This window comes from Giraffa tippelskirchi, chromosome 11 (genome assembly GCF_054371585.1).
Source record: "Giraffa tippelskirchi isolate mGirTip1 chromosome 11, T2T-mGirTip1v1.2.pri, whole genome shotgun sequence".
In the NCBI taxonomy this organism is placed as follows: domain Eukaryota; kingdom Metazoa; phylum Chordata; class Mammalia; order Artiodactyla; family Giraffidae; genus Giraffa; species Giraffa tippelskirchi.
The window spans coordinates 141,379,542-141,400,303 of record NC_137285.1 but is presented as its reverse complement, the minus strand read 5'-3'; the positions used below and the strand labels follow the sequence as shown (position 1 = coordinate 141,400,303).

At 38.0% G+C, this 20,762-nt stretch overlaps 1 protein-coding gene and 1 long non-coding RNA gene across 16 annotated transcripts in view; one reads left to right on the top strand and one right to left on the bottom strand.

Moving 5' to 3' along the window:
- Positions 1-20,762, top strand: part of LRRC4C (leucine rich repeat containing 4C) — a 1,846,189-nt gene that overhangs the window by 874,664 nt on the left and 950,763 nt on the right. The window lies entirely within an intron of this gene.
- On the bottom strand, positions 1,748-8,200 carry LOC145527281 (uncharacterized). Its single transcript, XR_014069631.1, has 4 exons — positions 8,025-8,200; positions 5,332-5,420; positions 3,105-3,263; positions 1,748-1,902 (listed from the first exon to the last, which is right to left on the bottom strand). It is a non-coding gene; the product is annotated as an uncharacterized LOC145527281 (long non-coding RNA).

Below are 20,762 nucleotides of genomic sequence, written 5' to 3'. Positions count from 1 at the left end.
CTTGCTCCTTGGAAGGAAGGCTTTGACAAAACTAGACTGCATATTAAAAAGCAAAGACATCACTTTGCTGACAAAAGTCCATATAGTCAAAACTATGGTTTTCCCCATAGTCATATACAAATGTGAGAGCTGGACCATAAAGAAGGCTGAGTGCCAAAGAATTGATGCTTTTGAATTGTGGTGCTAGAGAAGACTCTTGAGAGTCCCTTGGACAGCAAGAAGATCAAACCAGTCAATCCCAAAGTAAATCAACCCTGAATATTCATTGGAAGAACTGCTGCTGAAGCTGCAGCTCTAATACTTTGGCCACCTGATGCGAAGAACTGACTCACTGGAAAAGTCCCTGATGCTGTGAAAGATCGAAGGCAAAAAGAGAAGAGGGCAGCAGAGGGTGAAATGGTAAGATTGCATCATTGACTCAATGGACATGAATTTGAGCAAACTTCGGAAGATAGTGAAGGACAGAGGAGCCTGACTTGCCACAGTCCATGGAGTCACAAAGAATCAGACATGACTCGGCTACTAAATGACAACAACAAAATATCAGTGAGATAATGCCAAAACTTTAGGCTTGAAATACTAGATGGATGAAATTGACAATAAAAACAATAGGGATCAAAATGAGGACTAGGGCTCCCCAGGTGACTCAGTGGTAAAGAATCTGTCTGCCAAGACAGGGGACATGAGGTTCTATCCCTGGGTCAGGAAGAACCCCCAGAGAAGGAACTGGCAACCCACTCCAGTATTCTTGCCTGGAAAATCTCAGACAGAGGAGCCTGGCTGGCTACAGCCCATGGGGTCACAAAGAGTTGGACACATCTGCACACGTGCACATGCATGGAGGCACTAAAAGCTGTTTATTTTGGATCTGATCAGGGAGAGTTTCAGTTACAATCCCCATTCCTATAGCCCAAATCCAGGGCATTCTGTTTCCTGTGTACAACAGACAACCAGAGATAGCACCCAGAACTTGGTACTCAAACTCACGTACAGAGAGGAGATAATTGAAGCCATAAGAGGAAAAATACAGGAACAGTTTGAGCCAAGTGGCCCCAGCCTCACAGAAGCAAAGGCAGTTGAGTAGTGAAGTAGGAATAATTAGTTAAAAATTACATATAGAAAGAAAGGTCTATAATTTATGGCAACTGAAATGTTGCTGATGACCTTAAAGAATCAAGTTTAATATAATGGTGAGATTCTTCAAGGAGCCAAGGAAAAAGTCTATAGGAAGGTCATGAAATCCATTCAGTGAATGGGATTTTTAAGAAATTGCCTTGAAAGTGGAAAATAAAGTACTTTGAGAAAAATATCCTTTTAACAGTAGGAGAGTTCTTAGGAAAATGTTACATTCAAGAAGATAAAACTGCTAATGATGAGCTCATCCAAATTTTGACTTGAGAAAAATGTTTCATTTGTTGATTACAATAAAACACATTTATGCACTAACTCTAAAATAGACTTCTTTAACGTCATGTGTTTAACGGTAGTCCGTTGGGACCATATCTTTTCTAAAATAATTAAAGATTGAGCTAGCATTATCTAGAAATATCTGTATATGTATATTTAGGACAAAATTATAATATGAAAAGAAAAAAAGAAAGAGAAAAACACATACTTTACCAGATTTGGAGAAGTAATATGGCCTGGAGTCATGCTTGCCAGATCATTGAACACGTGCTGTGCAGTTGGTACTCACAGCAGAAATAAATTTAATTTTAAATAATGTGAATAATAACAGGACACATAATTACAATGAAGTTCCATTTTCAATTTTATTTCATTTCATCTGGATGATGTCAAGGAGAAAGGCCCAGTTTGTTGCTAATATGTCTTCAACTTGTTAGCCTTCTTTATTAAAAGAGGATGGACAACAACCTCAGAGTATATTTGAATCAATGATATCTAGCAAGAATTAAATAATTTGCTTTAATTAAATTAATTGTGTAGATATATGTAAAGGGTTATATTAGTTTTCTAATTATTTTAAGACATAAAATCTCATTTAAAGTAAGTATAACAAATGAGGCAATTAAATACATATTCAGTAAAGAACAGTATAGTAATTTATGGAGTTATAACCTCACAGTAGTGAAAATGGTACCAAAAGACAGGGGCTTAGAAAACATTGATTTAGAAAAACTCCCAATATAATTTGGGAATTAGAAACATTTGACTGCCAATGGTTAATTTGTTGTTTTTTGAAAAGGTCATAATCATTCAGAACTCAAGTTTCTGTGTTTCAATTTGACATACTCATTAGAAATGTGACAAGATCATGTGAAATAATCCACGATGAACTAATTGCACACTTTTCTGTATCAGGTCTCTGAAATGCATTGCATGTTTGTCAGCATTCCTGCTTGTCATGAAAACTGATTTGTCCACGAAAACACATTCTAGGAGAGAATCTCAGCTATTGACTTAACTACTGATTGAGCTCTTACTCCATGTGGCAGACACTGTCCTGTCTCTCAAGAAGCACACAGGTCTGTTCTCACACAGCTTACTGTTGTGTATGAATGAAAACGAAGCATCAGTTCAATTCGGGTATTAAAACTTATAGATAGAAATCTTATGCATATTCATCATATTACCAGGCTATATTGTTTCATTTTGGCTGTGACACAAGTTTAGGACTGCCAAATGAAAAGAGATTTTTTTTTTTTGATGGATGTGTAACACATTGTAAAGGTCCTTCACTTCTAAAATGAGGTAATTATTCATCTGTAATAACAGCCTCTTGTCCCAAGGAAATTCAAATTCAAGACCCAGATGATCTTGATTGTAGTCTCTGAACCCATCCTGATAATCTCCCCAAAATTTAGCAAAAGCAAATTTAGGCTTTCTTTTTTAGCCATTGTAATAAACAGTGATGTAAGTAATGCAATCTGCCAAACAGAAGACTAAAGAAGAACACATTTTTGATAAAAGAAATGAGTAGTAAGGGTCAAAGATTTGGGGCAGGCCAAAGCTCGAATCTTGGCTTGCCAGGCAACAAAGGGTATAGGAGTCAGGATATGTTAGGTACTTCCTGGAGCTGCATCTAAGAAAGTCTCACTCATCTAATTGGTACTCAGCTGGGATGCCTAGAATGGCTCTCTCACCACATGTTCTTTCATCTCAAGTTTCTTCATCTGGTAGGAACAGCATTTCAAGATGGCAATGTCAGTATGCTGGCACTCATCAAATATCTGCTTATTGAGGTTTGCTGATGTCTCATGGTTCCGGGGCTTCCCTTATCACTCAGTTGGTAAAGAATCCGCCTACAATGCAGGAGACCACAGTTCAATTCCTGGGTTGGGAAGAGAGTGTATCTCATACTCAAGGCAAGAATTAGTTTAAGAAGAGCTACATTAAGGCTTACAGACCAGAAAGCCTCATTTTGGGGGGATCATTACTGTCACAATCTACTATAGACCACCTTCTGTCAACATTTTTTTTCTTTGTCCCACATTGGAAATACATTGAACATCATTCAAGGCTTCCCAGATCCAATCCTGTCCTGGTGTCAAGATCATTCTCCACAATCTTGTCCTTTTCTTTAGGTCCAAATGTGGATAATGCTTCTCTGGTACAATCCCTTTGGATCTAAAGACCTGTGAAAAGGTTTGGGGATGCCATATTCTATTGGTCAAAACAAACTCAAGAGGTTATAACAGATTAAAGTTTGTGTAAACAGACTTCACCTTGATAAGAGAAGCTATAAATGATATGGCTGGATTGTTTTTAATCTACCACAATTTTATCATTGTTAAAATAAGGAAATAAATACATTTGAAAAACAGTTGGTTTGACATTAAAAAACACATTTTAGTTTATTTTTTCATTATATATCATCACCAGCACCATCATCATCGTGATACTTTGTGTTTTAGATAAAAATAATATTACCTAAAGCTAAAGTTGGAAAATTTCATTACTACTAGGTTTACTGATTACTTTTTGGTTTTAATAAAAGAAGAGCATCTTTGGTTAATACGGATGTTTTAAAGTCTTCTTCATGCAATTATATCTTAAATATTTTTATTCTGGGACTAGACATGGATTTTTTTATCAATATACATATATATATGGAGGTTTTCATCAGGAAAATTATCTCATTTTACTGGCTATCACTTCAGATTCTAATAGGTGGAGACTGGAGACAGATGGCTTCAGTGACCCCCAGTGCATTTTTTTTTTTTAACTACTTTGGAGCAATTCTAGACGATAGTTGAACTGTGTTGCTGAGGCTTGTTTTCCCTGTGTTCTTGAGGAAAAGGGTTTGTGGCACTAGTACTAAAGAACCTGCCTGCTAATGCAGGGAGAAGAGACTTGGGTTTGATCCCTGGGTTGGGAAGATCCCCTGGAGAAGGAAATGGTAACCCACTTCAATATCCTTGCCTGGAGAACCCCATGGTGAGAGGAGCTGGGTGGGCTACAGTCCATGGGGTCACACAGAGTTGGACGTGACTGAAAAGACTTAGTGCGCATGCACATGTTCTTGAGACAGTGATTTATTTTCTCTGTGACCCTATTTCCTGTGTAAATACCCGCAATGGTCCCAGTGTTGTAGCTGAAAATACATATACAATAACCTCTCAGCCCTCAAACTAATAACTGGTTTCCAAAAAAAAAAAAAAAACTATTATCTTTTCACATGCCTAACATGATTAAAGTACCTTTTCACTCATCCAGCCCTGGAATTCTGACTCTTAACTTATTATTTTAAAGATATCATATATCTTTTTTTTATCTGTTCTTTAAAAAACCATAGAACTAAGTCTACCCTGATTTGTGAGGAATGGAGCTAATAGAAATATGTAGATATTTTCCAGCTTTCATTTCCCAAATTCTTTAAAACTTTCAGGCTGAGTGAAAGGGATAATGAATAGAGGGCACTTTTCCCCCTTGGATCTTTAACACAGAAATGTCATTTTTAATCATAAATAATCACTGCTGAAATAGCATAACTAGTGTTCGTGTTAATGACTAATGTCTATATTTACAGATAGGAATTTACATTTAAAATATTTCAAAAGAAATGAAGTAGAATCTGAGAACAGAAGATCTTGCTATTTAGCAATTCCCACTTTGGGGCGTGTGTGCCTTGCTTTGGATAAACTCGTGGTAAATTAATAAGTGCTGCAGAATGGAAAAAAGGCAGTTCCCCAGCCTATAGGTACTGTTGATTGAAGCATGCAAAACAGGATTCTTTGGCTGGTAGAACATGGCTTATATGTTCTACTCAAATGTATTGATTTAGGAAAGACATTTGGATTAGGCAACAGGAGAGAGAGTCCTAGGCCTACTGTCCTACTTCCTAGGCATCTGAGTAGCATAGACCAGCACCTCTAATGCCTCTCCAAGTTGATGTTCATCTTCTTGATGTTCATCTGCTTCATCTTCACACTGTTGTTCATAATAGCCACTATTTCTACCTAGATTATAGAGATAAAATGAAATAACATATATTAAAACACTCTTTAAGCTCTAAGAGGCAAGTTACCATTTTTGATCATTGTGTTCATCACCATTATTATTTCCTTGAAGTCTTTAGAGGGTATAATTGTATTAATTCACCAAAAGAATATTCAGCTGTGCATAACCTTAGGGGTAGGCATTTAGATTTCTAAAATCAATTGCCTAAGTATAGGAGAGAGAAGACACGCTATGGCAAGAGTTCACATGAAAACATTCATGGGGCATTGAGTTGATCTCAACCTTAATATGAAACCACAGTGAGATGTGACTGCAAATTTCTGATGTTATAAAGAAAAACAGTTTGAATGACAGAGCAGGTTTCAGTCTCGTTCTCTGCAATGATCCAACCACACCCAGAATACTCAATGTGATCCTAAGTGCCACTTTTTAAAGAACTAGAGGGAAACTAGAGTGATCCCAGGTTGATAAAATTTGTGAGGAAACCTGGAAAACACATAGGAAAAATTTGAGTGAACCCAGGGAAGCTGAGAAATAAGGAGTAAATTTATTTTGTCTTCCTCCAAGGACAAAGCTTGAACCACTGCTAGAATTTATAAAATACCACGTTATACCTCAATATAAGAAAAACATTTATAAAATCTAGAGTTGCTTGAGAGCAAGTAAAGATGCCACACTGGGTAAAGAATATACTGTCCTTGGAGACACTTCAAGAGAAGTTGTACAAACTTTACAAACAGTTATATTGCATGGGAATTTCCAGTTGTGTCAGAATTTTCATTTAAGGTCTTACAGATCTTCTGACGACAATTCAGTGTACATGATAAGGCTATTATACTCAAGATTGCTATAAAATATTTCGTATATCCAAAACATCATTTTTTGAAACCTATGGAATGCTGATTTTAAGAGATGATCCTCTATCCAAAATATAACCTACCAATAAAACACAACTGGTGAACTATATCTACCATAACTTATCTTAGAAAATGACAACACACATTGGTAGATTGAAAACTCTTCTCCTAATGATAAAGATGCCTGCTAAATATGTTTGGCCCAATTTTTCCTTGATCATGCAATTTTATTCATTCATTCATCTAGCTATCTATCTATCTATCTATATGCATATAATCTCTTTTTACCAACTGTGGAACTAATGACTGACACAAGAATCCATATGGATATATGAAATCCTGGATAACTTTCTATAAAAATTATACAAATCCCATTTTAAAATTTATAAGATATATCTTATAAGTTGAAATTCAGAGCCATGGCTTATTATCAAACATAATAAGGCAGGTTGCAGAATTCAACTCAATTCATCTAGTTTCCTGCAATGGGAAGAGATGAGATAAAGCTGGGCACTTAAGAGTATCGACACAGCATCATTTCAGCTATTAGCAATGACTACTAAGACACTTAAAAGTAGACTTGATTTTCAACAGAACCAACAGACCCAATATAAATATTTTCCACCCTAATATATATTCAAGGATTGAACTGTTACATTTTTAAAAACTGAAGTTCTGAATGAGTCTACAGAGTTTTCCAATATTTAGTCCAAATGAGAGACTTTCACAGGACACAAACACAAGTCATTAGCTTTGTGAAACTGAACACGATAAAATCTATAACTGACTTTCTTAGCACACAGTGTATCCTGTAAAGTCATAGTTCCTGCCACAGATGGCACTCTAACAAAAAGAGGAGTTGAAGGGACTTCCCTGGTGGTCCAGTGATTCAGAATCCACCTTGCAATACAGAGGACATGATTTCAATCCCTGGTCTGGAAATTAAGACCCCACATGCAGGAAAATAACTAAGCCTGTGTGCCACAACTAAAGTTGCCCAAGTGCTGCAACTAAGACCTGACCCAGTCAAATAAATAAATATTAAAAAAAAAAAGAGAGAGTAATTGAAAACAAAATTAAAGGGTATCTTTATGAAGAATTCTAGATTAAGAAAAACCAACAGGAGATGATAAAGTATGTCTCAGGCTAGCAATGGCAGGTGGCTTCTATTGTCCTTAGACCTGAGAGGCCAAAGACAATGAGTAGTTCCCAGAACCCAATGAGAGCTGAACCTTTAGGAAGGAAAATTCTAGCACTGATTCTTGCCCTGGCAGAAGCATCCAAGGTGGATGTCCTGGCAGCCATACCAACACCAGTTCCCAGTGTCCAAAGGTAGTGCTGACTGGGTGTTGTTTTAGATATCAATCTTCCCTTAATTTCCACTGATTTTCATGGCTTCTTTTCAGTCCGTCATTGATTCTGTCTGTTCCTTCATATTCTTCCAATAAACTTCTATCCTACCTAAATTAGTCAGGATTGTTTCCATTGTTTGCCTAGAAAAAAATAATAATTTTATATTTGTCCAAAGGACTCAAACATACGAGATCAAAATTTATTTTTTCCTTTAAAACTCTGAAAAAGGATGTTGCTACCACCTTTTGAAGATAGAAGTTTCTATATAATCCAACTTAAGTCAATTTTTATTAGCTAAAAGTAAAAATTCAGCATTACAAAATGAAACTAAGATCCCCAAGCCCACTTATACAGAAGCTGTCCATTTCAATGGTTGAGCTCTGTTAAACATACTCATGTTAAATCTGAGCGAGGCAAAATCCAACATTGATTTCAAGGGTGATCCAACATAAAAGTCCTCATAGGAAACACAAGATTCACAATCTGCAAAGGCATGGAGACTGCCTGGTGCTACCTTACTCCTCTAACTTGCATATGCAGAAATCCTAAACCTTGAACTTGTGAACTCTAGGTATTGGGCTAGTCTCTTAAGACCTTACAGAGAGCTATTGTGTGCTAAATTGCTTCAGTCATGTCTGACTCTTTGTGACCCAAGAATCATAGCCCACTAGGCTCCTCTATGATCGGGAGTCTCCAGGCATGAATACTGGATTTGGTTGCCATGCCCTTCTCCAGGGGATCTTCCTGACCCAGGGACCGAATCTGTGTCTCTTATATCTCCTGCATTGGCAGGCGGGTGCTTTACCACTAGCACCACCTGGGTAGCTAGCGGCATGAAATTTGGAAAATCCTCCAACAGGTTATCAAACAAAATAGCAAAATTGTTCTGTCACCTAAGTGGTTAAGGCAATTTTACTTTCTTAGTGGGATCACCTTCATTTTAGATAAGCCATCCCTATGTCTTGCTCAAATGCAACAAACTCCTCTTTTTGTCTTCTTGCTTAAATAATTTAAGTTTGAGTAGCTCCTCCACTCACTAGCTATGTGACATTAGGGCAGTTACTCGATTGCCTTGCATCTCATATTTTTTCTAACTGCAAAGTGAGATAATTATAGTAGCTATTTTATATGTTTGAAAGGAGGATTAAAATGACTTAATTCATACATTGTATTTACAGCTCTGCTGGACCTAATGAATGTTCCATAAATTTTAGCTGAAAGATACATGAGTATAACCAGCAGATAACAATCAAAAATACAATAAACCAATACTGAGAAATATGATTGGAGGCAAAGAAAAGCTGTGAACAATGATTAGTTCTTCAGGGTCTGATAACTGTACACTTTGCTTGAGTTAACCATCTACTATATTGACTGCACAATTCACAATGTCTCTTGTAAGTAAACAAGGTAAACAAACAAGCAAAAATAAGTAAAAACAGGACAAATAGGAGCAGCACAGCTATTTTTTTTTTTAATAAAATGGGACAGGCATTTCTTTCAGAAGGCTTCATAAATAGGACGCTGTATGATGTAATGAACAATGTCCTTGGCAATATCCTTACAATGAGTGATGAGTTCCACAGGGCTGTTTATTTTTTAACAACCCTCAAACTAGGTCATTGGCATCACAATGAAGTTTGCTTCACTAAAAAGACAGCATCCTGCTACATACCAAGTGGAAGAGGTTCTGGATATGGAAGAGAGAGAAGAAATGGAAATGGGAGGTTGACTTGCCTTCTTAGAGGGGAGGGAAGCTATTCAATGACAGGTGGAAGGGCCATTAGACTGGAAAAGGTGAAAAGTAAGTGTGTCAGTTGGGAAATAAATGAACTGGTCAAAATAACAGGATATATAAGGGTTTTAGGGACACATTAAATGTGTCTGATAGAGAAAGAAATGGACAAAGCCTAAATAAAGAACAGATTTATTCATTTCTGAGCTCTTGACTTTTGTAAGAAAGGAGCAAGGCACAAATTCTGCATTGCTATCTTTGACATTGGTCCCTACCTCCCTGCTTTCAACTTCAAACTACAGGGTTTAGAGTTCAACCTGCAGCATGTTGGATGTTTGACAGTTTTGGGGAGGCTGAGGAAACTGTCCAAATAAATTGCCTTCATAAAGCAAGAGGGACACCAAGCTCTGCATTCCTCTCAATACAGCAAATGTGCACACTCAGCTAGAAAAACAGCATAGTGCTTCAACAGCCCACTGGATTAAGGAGATATATTGGTCAAGGATAAATTTCCAAGGACATGCCTTCAGAATTTCATTGCAGTTCTTTGGTTTTTGCATATAAGTCAGTTTCATTTTCCTGGGGCAATGCTTTTATGATGTGCACATCTACATTTAGTAAAGGAATGAGCCATTCTGGTGCTAGTAATTTTTAGAATTATTGTCGAAATTGTTTCTTTCTTATCTTAGGTCAGTCACCTTTAACATTTAAATGCCAACCTTTTACCATATGAGAGTTTAGCTGTTATCAATATTGTTCACTATGAAAATGGGTTTTGTGATCCATGGAGTATTTAAATCCCCATTTTTATTTTAAATTCTAGCACTCAGATAATGAAAGTAAAATAAGCTACTGTGAATTTTAGTTTCATTTCTAACTAATAAAGAGATTTCCTTCCACTTTTGAAATATTTCTTTTGGACCATTTCATTTTTTCAATAATAATGTTCATTGGGGGAGGGAGGTAAATGATTCAGTTTGTACTTTTCACTAATTTAATATCACAGCATTAAAGATAGCCTACTAGTGAGCATGTCTCTGACTTTATGTCCTATACAATATTTTCATCAGAAAATATTATTATATTAAAAGAAACAAAAATAATGACAACATAATCCTACCAACCTTAGAAAGCAATGTCCTTTTTTACAGGCCACATTTTATTTGCTTACATAAATTTGCATAATTCCAATTACTGCATACAGATTAATGTTTGCGTTCTTCTAGTTTCACTCAATATTATATCATAAAATATCCGTGATTCTACTTAGATGTCATCATTGCCATTTTAAACCTTGCCTAGTATTTTGTTGCGTGATGCCTAATATTTTGTTGTATGGTTCCACATTTGTGTCAGTAAACCATTCTGAAACTTAGTGCCTTAAAATCAAATCACCTATTTAGTTCTTGATGCTGCGGGTCAGTAATGAGAGCTGAGCTGAGACAGGTAGTTCTTCCGGTGTTAGCTGAGCTCTCTTGTGAGTCAGTAGTCAATTGCGGGTCAGCTGGATGACTTTGCTTTAGGGACTTGGCTGGCTTTCAGCTAGAGCAGTGTGAATGCCTGGGCCACAAGTTTTTCATTCTCTAGCACACTGACCTTGGACCTGTTTACATAGTGGCTGTCAGAGTTCCAAAAGAAAAAATTAAGAGCTTGGGGCTCTTGAGAATCCCTTGGACAGCAAGTAGTTCAAACTGGTCAACCCTAAGGTAAATCAACCCTGAATACCTTGGAAGGACTGATGCTGAAGCTGCAGCTCCAATATTTTGGCCACCTGATGTGAACAGCCAACTCATTAGAAAACACCCTGATGCTGGGACAGATCGAAGGCAGGAGGAGAAGAGGACAACAGAGGATGAGATGGTTGGATGGCATCATCGACTCAATGGACATGAGTTTGAGCAAGCGCCGGGAGGTAGTCAGGGACAAGGAGGCCTGGTGTGCTGCAGTCCATGGTCACAAAGAGTCAGACACAACTTAGCGACTAAACAACAACAACAAGAGCTTGGGTTGGAACTGGGTAAACTCATTTTCACCATTTTCTATTGGCCAAAACTAAGCCCGAAGCCAACCCAGATTCTAGGGGTGAGGAAGTAAGTACAACTCCATTTCTTTTTTTTTTTTTTTTTCTAATATTTATGTATTTATTTATTTGGCTGTGCTAGGTCTTAGTTGTGGCATGCCAGATCTTCATTGCAGCATGCAAGATCTTTTAATTGCTGCATGAGAATTCCTAGTTATGGCATGTGAAATCTAGTTCCCTGATCAAGGATCAGACCCAAGCCCTCTGCATTGGGAGTGCAGAGTCTCAGCCACTGGACCACCAGGGAAGTCCCACAGCTCCATTTCTTGATGTTGGAGTTGGAAAGTCACACTGCAAAGGGCTTGACTGCAGGGAGGGGTAGAAACTTGTGGACATTTTTCAGTATTCAGTATTTCTTCCCTGGTGGCTCAATGTTAAAGAATCAGCCTACAGTAGACTTAATTGCAATTAATGCTGCAGTGAACTTCATTGTACTTATAACTTTTGTTTGTTTCTACTGAATAATGTCAATAACATAAAAAAATATTCAGGATAAATTCCAGTGAGTGAAATAGTAAAGGAGCGGTAAGAATAGCATTATGATAACAATAAATGAATAGAGACATTTGAGTCATTTTCCTCAATTTCAGAAACTGTTAATAGTGTCACTTTCTGCAGTTTCACTCCTCCACCCTCTTCCCATTATTCCCCTTTTACAAAATAAGTGTAGTATATAATATACAGTATTGCTATTGAAACTTAGCAAGTGCTCAATAACGTTAGCTGTTATTCTTATTCCCTGGTAACTCAGACGGTAAAGAATCTGCTTGCAATGTGGGAGACCTGGGTTTGTTCCTGGGTTGGGAAGATTCCCTAGAGAAGGGAATGGCCTGGAGAATTCTATGGACAAAAGAGCCTGGCAGGCTACAGTCCATCGGGTCACAAAGAGTCGGGTGCAACTGAGCAACTAACACATACACACATTATTATTACTGTGATTTTTATAGCTTTTAAGATTTTGCTTTCTGCCACCAGACCTTCTGCAACTACGCTACCTTCAGTTGTTCTTTGTTCTACGATTGATTGATTATCACAGTTTATGCATTAAAAGAAACTATTGTGATATTCATGGTAATAGATTCAGATATCAGCCTTTTACTGGTTGGCTTCCCAGGTGGCTCGGTGGTAAAGAGTCTGCCTGCCAATGCAGGTGACACAGGGTGACATGGGAGGAGGAAATGGCAACCCACTCCAGTTCACGCCTGGAAGAGCCCATCGTCAGCAGGCTCTGGTGGGCTACAGTCCATGGGGTTGCAAAAGAGTTGGACATGACTTAGCAACTGAGCACATTTACTATTTAATTTCTATGCTACTGGGCTTTGTTATTAGTGCATTCTATATATATTAACTTAGTTCTTATGGAACCTAGCAAGCTAGGTATTTTCTTATCTCAATTTTATAGCTGAAAAACTTGAAACTTAGAGAGGTTAAGTGACTAGCCCAGAGTTACACAGGATACACGTGGCAGAGCTGGGATTTGAATCATGTTTGTTTGAATCCAAAGCCTATAGTCATAAATATTCTGTATTCTTTCCTCTTAATGATACGTATTTATGTGCAAATCCATTTAAATCTAATACAGTGACTAGGAACAGAGTAAATACTAAATAAATAGGAACAGGATGATCCTAAAGGGAAATAGGAGAAACTTCTGGGTCAAAACCAAAAATCTTGCTTGGAATGTAAGCAAATAGGATTAGTAACATCTTCCAGAAAAGGAGGCAAAGCTTCAGTGAATACATTTTCCTTCAGGAACACAGCTCCCATCACTAGAGAGGAAGTTGACAAGGACAAGAGTAGGCTATGGTCTGGAAGACCCAGATTAAAGTGAAGTGAAAGTCACTCAGTCATGTCCCACTCTTTGTGACCCCATGAACTGTATAGTCCATGAAATTCTCTAGTCCAGAATACTGAAATGGGTAGCCTTTCCCTTCTCCAGAGGATCTTCCCAACCCAGAGATTGAACCCAGGTCTCCTGCATTGCAGGTGGATTCTTTACCAGCTGAGCTACAAGGGAAGACTCAGGTTATCAGGCAGATAATTCAGCTTAGAATTTAGAAATGGGTTAAGGTAAATCATGGCTATTAGTCTAGGACACGCATGTTGTCTAAATCATGAAACAATGATCAGAATCCAGCATGAGATGGATGATTAAAGGGAGACTAGTCTCAGCTGAAACTCTAATACTTTGGCCACCTGATGTGAAGAGCTGACTCATTGGAAAAGACCCTGATGCTGGGAAAGATTGAAGGCAGGAGGAGAAGGGGATAATAGAGGATTAGATGGTTGGATGGCATCACCAACTCAATGGACATGAGTTTGGGTAGGCTCCTGGAGTTGGTGATGGACAGGGAGGCCTGGTGTGCTGCAGTTCATGGGGTCACAAAGAGTCAGACACGACTGAGTGACTGAACTGATCTGAACTGAGTCTTCTTAAACCTTGGTGCTGATCTCAGTGGGCCATAAACCTGGAGAGAGAATCGGCCTGCTTGGTAGAGAGGAAGATGACAGTCAAGGTAACTCAGCAAGTTACGTGGTGTACAAAATATATATATTTTTTCTCTTCCTCATTTTGATTAATCACATTGAAACCGCCAGAAAATTTTAAAGGATGCAGAAAATTTTTGAATAGCTGAATGTCTTCCAGAAATGGTGTCTGCCTGTGGTATAGTTTAGACAAGACCATTATCCCTCCAAACCGTGCTGTAACGACAGAACACATGCCGCTTAATGTAAACTCACAGCCCGGCGCTTAGCAGACATGATTAGGCTGTCATCTTCCCCAATAGCAGCAGCAGGAGCAAAATAAATAAGTAAAATCATCTTATTCATATTTATTAGGGGACTTTGCAATCAGCCTGATGCCCTGATGTAACTGGCATTTTTGCTTATGTTCTTGACTCATGAGCTGAGGACCAATTTAAATCCATCCATTCATAACCTCCAAAAAATCCTGACTTTCATAAGGTGGTAGACTCCGGTGTTCCCTTTTCTAAAGGGCTTATCAAATGCATGTATTCATTAATTCTGAAATCGGTAACATGATTATTGTTTGTTAAATTTAAAAACAGAATAAGATGACTAAACCTATAGGCAAATAAAGCCTTTAGAAAATGCTCTTGGTTATCTTTTAATTCTATTTGTGTATTTTAATCCAACATATGCTAATTTATGCATGCACAGTCATATACATACATTGAAAAACATGGATATGTGCTCATGCATATATACACACACATTTCTATCTGTGTTTTACTGGTCACCTTAGTGGAAATCAGAGTCCAAGCAACTCGTCACAATGTCAAGTAAGTTGAACGTAGTCTGACTGCCTTTTTATTTGTATTTTAGAAAAATCTGTGCCTCTGCATTAATTCTCGGGTATGACCATGACAGAAAAGACTTTCCCTAAATATGCATGTGATCATGTGCAAAAGGCAGGAAGGAGAGAGAACAGGAGTGAACCTGTAAAAGTGCAGTAGGTTCCCTGTCAGTCCAGAGAGAAATGGACACACATTTGTTTAAAGAATTTTAGAGACAACCGAAGAGCTTGCTCTGTGTCCATCGCCTTGACTCAAAGTCATTACTCCAACTCCCCTGATTTAATTATGGAATACAGCAGCAGACTGACACACACAGAAAAAAACAGATTAAAGATTCATAACCTTCCTGCAAACAGACCCAGTCTGCCCTGCCCACCTGAGAGACAGCATGTAAGGCAAAAGAAGAACCCATTTTCCTAGTTTCTCTAGATCTCAGCCTTCCTCTCCGAGGCTGTCAAGGAGGTGCCAGTGTCTGCCAAAGTGCCTGTTCTTCAGGAGATGCTGAGATTATAAACTAGCCAGAAAAGCTGGGCTTGTTTCTGTCATGGAACAATCAGCGTTAGGATGTGGAGAACTTAACTCATTAGAGGCAAGGGTGACATCTTGATACATCATGTTGCCAAAGAGTCCGCAGGACCATGGCTTTTGGCATCCCTGGTTCATTTAATTCCTAAATTGTTAATGCAGCATATTAACCTTGCCTGATGAACTTTTGCTTATATTTGTAAGTCATGAAATGTAAAAGAGATAATAAGGTAAGTATTGGGTTGGCCAAAAAATTTGTTGGGTTTTCCTTAACATCTTAAGGACTTCCCTTGTGGCTCAGCTGGTAAAGAATTCACTTGCAATGCAGGAGACCTGGGTTCAATCCCTCGGTCAGGAAGATCCCCTGGAGAAAAGAAAGGCTACTCCCTCCAGTATTCTGGCCTGGAGAATTCCATGGACTGTATAGTCCATGGGATTGCAAAGAGTTGGACATGACTGAGTAACTTTCACTAACATTTTATGGGCTTCCCTGGTATCTCAGTTGGTAAAGAATCCTCCTGTAATGTAGAAGACCCTGGTTCAATTCCTGGGTAGGGAAGATCCCCTGGAGGAGATAGATTATCCACTCCAGTATTCTTGGGCTCCCATGGTGACTCAGCTGGTAAAGAATTCGCCTGCAATGGGGGAGACCTGGACTTGATCCCTGGGTTGGGAAGATCCCCTGGAGAAGGGAAAGGCTACTCACTCCAGTATTCTGGCCTGGAGAATTCCATGGACGGTATAGTCCATGGGGTTGCAAAAAGTCGGACATGACTGAATGACTTTCACTTTTCACTTAACATCTTGCAGAAAAACCCAAATGAGCTTTTTGGACAATCCAATTCTTTCTAATGCTTTTATCATCATCTCTTGACTTGCTTGTTAGTAAACCTCTTCTACTAGAAAAATCGTATAATATGAGAAAATTTGTGTCTATTGCCTGATGGGATAACATTGAATTTGGGTGTGTTTCTCGAATCTATGACAGCTGGAATATTTTTCTGTAAAATTGATCATGAGAGCCTCCACAAATGTACTGATGAGCTTTATACTTTTATCAACATCAGGTATGCAAATCCATGCAAGGAAAGGCTGCTTTTACTGGCGCTTCTAAGTTAAGATTATGTATATGCCACAAGTGCTCCATAGCCTCTATAAGTCCTTTAGTTCCAGGCACAAAGGAGCAATCTTTCTGTAGTTTAATCCTCCCAAATTTTACAAAGCTGTGGAGATACTGGACTTCATTGCTTCACCTGCCATTTTAACTACTCAGACACCTGCATGTATTTGCGTCACCTTCTTTTTTTCTTCTTCTTTGCCAAATATGGAAAAACCCAATTAGATTTTGAGAGAATAAAGTAAAAGCTAAAGGAGATTTAACAACTGGTGTTTTATCTAGAGGAAATGGAGGCATAGAGAGTGGTGGTTACAAATTCTGACGTGTTGACAGGAACCAGCATTGATAGCTCCCTCCCTGGACTAGGCCCACTGCTGTGTGCATCCAAATTTCATAAATTCGCTGCTCTCTCATAACACCTTGTGAGACAATTAATGATGAGTCTTGTTACCTACAACTTCAAGGAGACAGAATGGAGGGGTTGTGAATAGTATGAGGCTTTGTAAATAGCTTGCCTGCTCAAATTATGAGGCCACCTCTCACTAGCTATGTGACTTCAGACCCTTCAATTTCTATATATATAGAATATGGATAATATAGAACATTTCTGCTATATTGGGAGATTCCCAGGTGGTGCAGTGGCAAAGAATGCACCTGCCAATGCAGGAGGCACAAGAGATGCAGGTTCGATCCCTGAGTCGGGAAGATGCCCTGGAATAGGAAATGGCAACTCTAGAATTCTTGACTGGAAAATTCCTGGACAGAGGAGTCTGGTGGGCCACAGTCTATGAGGTCACAAAGAGTCACATAGGATTCAGCGTGTGATGCCTCCTATATTGATGACCAGGATTTAAACTTGGGGATCTAATTCCTGAGCTATCTATGGAAGTAGATTGGGCAGATCAGTTCAGTTTAGTTGCTCAGACATGTCTGACTCTTTTTGTGATCCCAAGGACTGCAGCACACCAGGCTTCCCTGTCCATAACCAACTCCTGGAGCCTACTCAAACTCATGTCCATCGCGGTGGTGATGCCATCCAACCATCTCATCCTCTGTCATCCCCTTCTCCTCCCAGCCTTCAATCTTTCCCAGCATCACGGACTTTTCCAATGAGCCTATTCTTTGCATCAGGTGGTCAAAGCATTGGAGTTTCAGCTTAAACATCAGTCCTTCCAATGAATATTCAGGACTGCTTTCCTGTAGGATTGACTGGTTGGATCTCCTTGCAGTCCAAGGGACTCTCAAGAGTATTCTCCAACACCACAGTTCAAAAGCACCAGTTCTTCGGCACTCAGATTTCTTTATAGTCCAACTCTCACATCCATCCATGACTAGTAGGAAAACCATAGCTTAGACTAGACAGACCTTTTTTGGCAAAGTAATGGCTCTGCTTTTCAATATGCTGTCTAGGTTGTCATAGATTTTCTTCCAAGGAGCAAGCGTCTTTTAATTTCATGGCTGCAGTCACCATCTGCAGTCATTTTGGAGCCCCCAAAAATAAAGTCTGCCCCTGTTTCCACTGTTTCCCCATCTATTTTCCATGAAGTGATGGGACCGTATGTCATGATCTTAGTTTTATGAATGTTGAGTGTTAAGCCAATTTTTTTTTACTCTCCTCTTTCACTTTCATCAAGAGGCTCTTTAGTTCTTTTTCACTTTCTGCCATAAGGATGGTGTCATCTGCATATCTGAGGTTATTGATAATTCTCCCAGAAATCTTGATTCCAGCTTTTTCTAACTGTTGCTGCTTGACCTGCATACAGATTTCTCAAGAGGCAGGTCAGGTGGTCTGATATTCGCATCTCTTTAAGAATTTTCCATAGTTCATTGTGATCCACACAGTCAAAGGCTTTGGTGTAGTCAATAAAGCAAAAATAGATGTTTTTTCTGGAACTTTCTTGCATTTTCAATAATCCAACATATGTTGGCAATTTGATCTTTGGTTCCTCTACCTTTTCTAAATCCAGATTGAACATCTGGAACTTCATGGTTCATGTACTGTTGAAGCCTGGCTTGGAGAATTTTGAGCATTATTTTGCTAGCGTGTGAGATGAGTGCAATTGTGCAGTAGTTTGAACATTCTTTGGCATTGTATTTTTTGGGGATTGGAATGAAAACTAGCTTTTCCAGTCCTGTGGCCACTGCTGAGTTGTTCAGATTTGCTGGCCTATTGACTGCATCATCTTTTAGGATTTGAAATATCTCAACTGGAATTCCATCACCTCCACTAGCTTTGTTTGTAGTGATGCTTCCTAAGGCCCATTTGACTTCACATTCTAGGATGTGTGGCTCTAGGTGAGCGATTGCACCATCATGTTTATCTGGGTCGTGAAGACCTTTTTCGTATAGCTCTTCCATGTATTCTTGCCACATCTTCTTAATATCTCCTGTTTCTGTTAGGTCCATACCACTTCTGTACTTTATTTTGCTCATCTTTGCATGAAATATTCCCTTTGTGTCTTTAGTTTCCTTGAAGAGATCTCTAGTCTTTTCTGTTCTATTATTTTCCTCTATTTCTTTGCGTTGATCACTGAGGAAGGCTTTCTTATCTCTCCTTGCTATTCTTTGGAACTCTGCATTCAAAATGGACAGATAATTATTGGTATTTCTGACTTCCCTTGTAGTAATAAAGGAAATAATTAGGTCAAAAAGAAACTGAGAAAGATAAATCATGGGGGACTGGTCAAGGTTCTCCATGAGCAGAAGTTGTCATTGATTTTTGTCTGTTGCTATACCCTTTCATGTTAGAGAAAGAATTAGAGGCCAATGATTCAAACACTGATCTTGAATAAATAAACAATGTTTGGGGAAAATAGAAAAAAACCTAAAGTTGATACAAGTATTCTCTTCTTTGTACCCTTTATTCTTAAAGAGATGGATTAAAGAGGTTACTTTGGATTAGACTTAAGACCTGCACTGAGGTCAAAGTATATAGTGGGGTTTGACAAGCCATTTGATTGTTTCAGCAAGTCCCCTTCCCCAGCCTCAGTTGTCTTATCTATAAAATGTGATTGTTGAACTAGATGATTAATAAAGTCTTTTCTAGTTACAGTTTATACCTTTAATATCTTTTTAAAATATCAGGATAATGGTACAATATAAAAGAGAAGATATTTTGAGACAGCAGAAAAGAAGACATGCTAATGTTTGGGGTTTGTCATTGATTAAATAAAAGCTCAAACTCCTTGAGGCCTCAGAATTGGACGTTGGGGCCAAAGCAATGTGGATTTGCTTCTAGTTTTGTTTCTGTCTCTGAATAAAGCCTCTGTGATTTTTTCTGTAGCATATATATATGCTATATGTATGTATATATATATATGGCTATGTATATGTATATAGCTATGTATACATATATATATAGCATATATATATATACACACACACATACATTAATAAACCATCTCTGGTGACAATTTCTCCCTATTCATAATTATATAAAATACTTGATTTGTGATTATATGGTTACTTTACAAAGAATATATGAAGGCATGAAGCTATTATTCAGTAGTTGAAACCCATCAGTAACTCTTTTCCACTTTGAACCCCAAATTCACCATTTCCTAATATAATAAAATTTCTCTAATCATACAGTAGAAAGTACAAGATAACTATGTGACTGAAAACAATATCCTTTTGTGAGGCTGTAAGAGTGTAGAGAGGAGAGCAGTAAGAAATATCATGGTTAAGTAAATTTAAAAATTTAATTACTACTACTAAAACCATTTTCCAATAATAGGGAAAATTTTATGTCAAAAGATTACTGATGATACAAAAGGGTTTTGAGGCTCATTTCCTAAATGTAATCATCACCAATGTCTTCTGAGTTTGAGTTTGGTGATGAATGTGGATGTGCTGATTTTCCTAGCAACTCCTCGTGCATTAACTATGTCAGATATCCAGTAAATACATTTTCTGTTATTCTTGATAGGTTGTTAATTTTTATGGAAATCATTCATGATAATGATCTGGGTCATTGTGGAATACAAGAAAGGTTCACTTCACATTTAAAATATATGTGTCTAGTGGAAATATTGAGAATCTTTTAAAAGGAGGACATCTTCTGTCAAGAGTCAATAGTTCAGGTTAAGCTTTATAATTAGGACCATACTAATAATTTTATGAAAATGCCATTCTGTTACCTTCAACCACACATAACATGCAGTTAAAATGTCAGTAATACATTTGCCAACTAGATATGTTAATGAACCTCCTATCTGAGAACTTCTTAAAGAATAAGTATAGTTCTGACTGAAGTACTCCTAAATTTCAGACTTTTGGGGGAAAGAAAAATAAAAAGGGATTCTTTTCTGCCTTTATATGAGATAACAGCACTACAGACAGAATCTGGATGGTA